A 3,173-nucleotide genomic window follows, 5' to 3' on the forward strand; every position below is an offset into this window, starting at 1 on the left:
AGTGTTCTTCATATATTCTACAAGTTCTAGTTACATAAAATCAAGAATACTTTCAAGTTTGCTAGCTCACTTCCAATCTTGTAAGGTGATCATCCAACCTCAAGAAATCTTTGTTTCTTACAGTAGGTTATCATTCTAATACAAGGTAATAATCATATTCAAACTTTGGTTCAATTTCTATAACTATAACAATCTTATTTCAAGTGATGATCTTACTTGAACTTGTTTTCGTGTCATGATTTTGCTTCAAGAACTTCGAGCCATCCAAGGATCCGTTGGAGCTAGATCCATTTTTCTCTTTTCCAGTAGGTTTATCCAAGGAACTTAAGGTAGTAATGATGTTCATAACATCATTCAATTCATACATATAAAGCTATCTTATTCGAAGGTTTAAACTTGTAATCACTAGAACATAGTTTAGTTAATTCTAAACTTGTTCGCAAACAAAAGTTAATCCTTCTAACTTGACTTTTAAAATCAACTAAACACATGTTCTATATCTATATGATATGCTAACTTAATGATTTAAAACCTGGAAACACGAAAAACACCGTAAAACCGGATTTACGCTGTCGTAGTAACACCGCGGGCTGTTTTGGGTTAGTTAATTAAAAACTATGATAAAATTTGATTTAAAAGTTGTTATTCTGAGAAAATGATTTTTATTATGAACATGAAACTATATCCAAAAAGTATGGTTAAACTCAAAGTGGAAGTATGTTTTCTAAAATGGTCATCTAGACGTCGTTCTTTCGACTGAAATGACTACCTTTACAAAAACGACTTGTAACTTATTTTTCCGACTATAAACCTATACTTTTTCTGTTTAGATTCATAAAATAGAGTTCAATATGAAACCATAGCAATTTGATTCACTCAAAACGGATTTAAAATGAAGAAGTTATGGGTAAAACAAGATTGGATAATTTTTCTCATTTTAGCTACGTGAAAATTGGTAACAAATCTATTCCAACCATAACTTAATCAACTTGTATTGTATATTATGTAATCTTGAGATACCATAGACACGTATACAATGTTTCGACCTATCATGTCGACACATCTATATATATTTCGGAACAACCATAGACACTCTATATGTGAATGTTGGAGTTAGCTATACAGGGTTGAGGTTGATTCCAAAATATATATAGTTTGAGTTGTGATCAATACTGAGATACGTATACACTGGGTCGTGGATTGATTCAAGATAATATTTATCGATTTATTTATGCACATCTAACTGTGGACAACTAGTTGTAGGTTACTAACGAGGACAGCTGACTTAATAAACTTAAAACATCAAAGTATATTAAAAGTGTTGTAAATATATTTGGAACATACTTTGATATATATGTATATATTGTTATAGGTTCGTGAATCAACCAGTGGCCAAGTCTTACTTCCCGACGAAGTAAAAATCTGTGAAAGTGAGTTATAGTCCCACTTTTAAAATCTAATATTTTTGGGATGAGAATACATGCAGGTTTTATAAATGATTTACAAAATAGACACAAGTACGTGAAACTACATTCTATGGTTGAATTATCAAAATCGAATATGCCCCTTTTTATTAAGTCTGGTAATCTAAGAATTAGGGAACAGACACCCTAATTGATGCGAATTCTAAAGATAGATCTATTGGGCCTAACAAACCCCATCCAAAGTACCGGATGCTTTAGTACTTCGAAATTTATATCATATCCGAAGGGTGTCCCGGAATGATGGGGATATTCTTATATATGCATCTTGTTAATGTCGGTTACCAGGTGTTCACCATATGAATGATTTTTATCTCTATGTATGGGATGTATATTGAAATATGAAATCTTGTGGTCTATTGTTACGATTTGATATATATAGGTTAAACCTATAACTTACCAACATTTTTGTTGACGTTTAAAGCATGTTTATTCTCAGGTGAATATTAAGAGCTTCCGCTGTTGCATACTAAAATAAGGACAAGATTTGGAGTCCATGTTTGTATGATATTGTGTAAAAACTGCATTCAAGAAACTGATTTCGATGTAACATATTTGTATTGTAAACCATTATGTAATGGTCGTGTGTAAACAGGATATTTTAGATTATCATTATTTGATAATCTACGTAAAGCTTTTTAAACCTTTATTTATGAAATAAAGGTTATGGTTTGTTTTAAAAATGAATGTAGTCTTTGAAAAACGTCTCATATAGAGGTCAAAACCTCGCAACGAAATCAATTAATATGGAACGTTTTTAATCAATAAGAACGGGACATTTCAGGTTGGTTTAGTTTAACATTGGACTGAGGAGGTTGCGTTTGTCAACAAAAGTAGCGAAACATAATGAGAGTGATGCAGCAGTAGTTTAACCACATACGATGGTTTTGGATTATGTTGTTTTTCAAAATTTTAAAACAGAAAAGTGAAGTTAATCCTAATGAAATTTTGGGTTGTTCAGTAACAGAAACAGCAAAGAAAGACAGCAGTTTATCAGAAGCATAAATGGGGTTTGCAAGGGTGGTGGTTGTAGGTGGAAGGTGGGTTTGTTGTGGGTCGACAACAACAAGTAGTAGGGATAACAACGTGTAGTGGTAGAGATGGTTAGTGGTCTTACTCATCAACTGTAGCAATAGAAGTGGGCCGTTGGTGGTGATGGTTGTAAAGGTGGTGGTGTTTGTTCACGATGGAGTTTTAAACCGAACAAAAAGGTGGTCGTGAGGTGGCCGGTGGTATTGGGTTTGAGTTGTGGTAGTGATGAATGTGATGCTACAACCAAAATAGTAACAGGTTATAGAAACTTACAGCTGCAATAGCACAATGTTACGCAGGTGAGTCACGAAGGTGGTTCTTGGTTGAAGCAAGGGTGGCCGGTTGATCATGAAGTAACCAGAAAAAAAATAATTGTAATCGATGGTTGGTGTTGGGTGTTTACATAGGTGAGTGATCATAAGTATTTGGTGCTCGGTTAAAAATTGATGTAGGTAAGGTTTATGGTGATCCAGGTGGGTTTCCTTCGTCTACAGTATCAACCGATGGGTTTCTTGTTGGGTGGGTTTACAACGAATCAAGAAGAAGAAATAAAGGACTGGTTGATAGTGGTGGAAGCTCCCGGTGGTGTAATGATTCTGTGGTGAGGGTGTCGATGGAGGAAGATGTTAGAAGGTGGAGATAGTGGCGGTTTGATCGAAT

Source organism: Rutidosis leptorrhynchoides, chromosome 5 (genome assembly GCF_046630445.1).
Source record: "Rutidosis leptorrhynchoides isolate AG116_Rl617_1_P2 chromosome 5, CSIRO_AGI_Rlap_v1, whole genome shotgun sequence".
Taxonomy (NCBI): domain Eukaryota; kingdom Viridiplantae; phylum Streptophyta; class Magnoliopsida; order Asterales; family Asteraceae; genus Rutidosis; species Rutidosis leptorrhynchoides.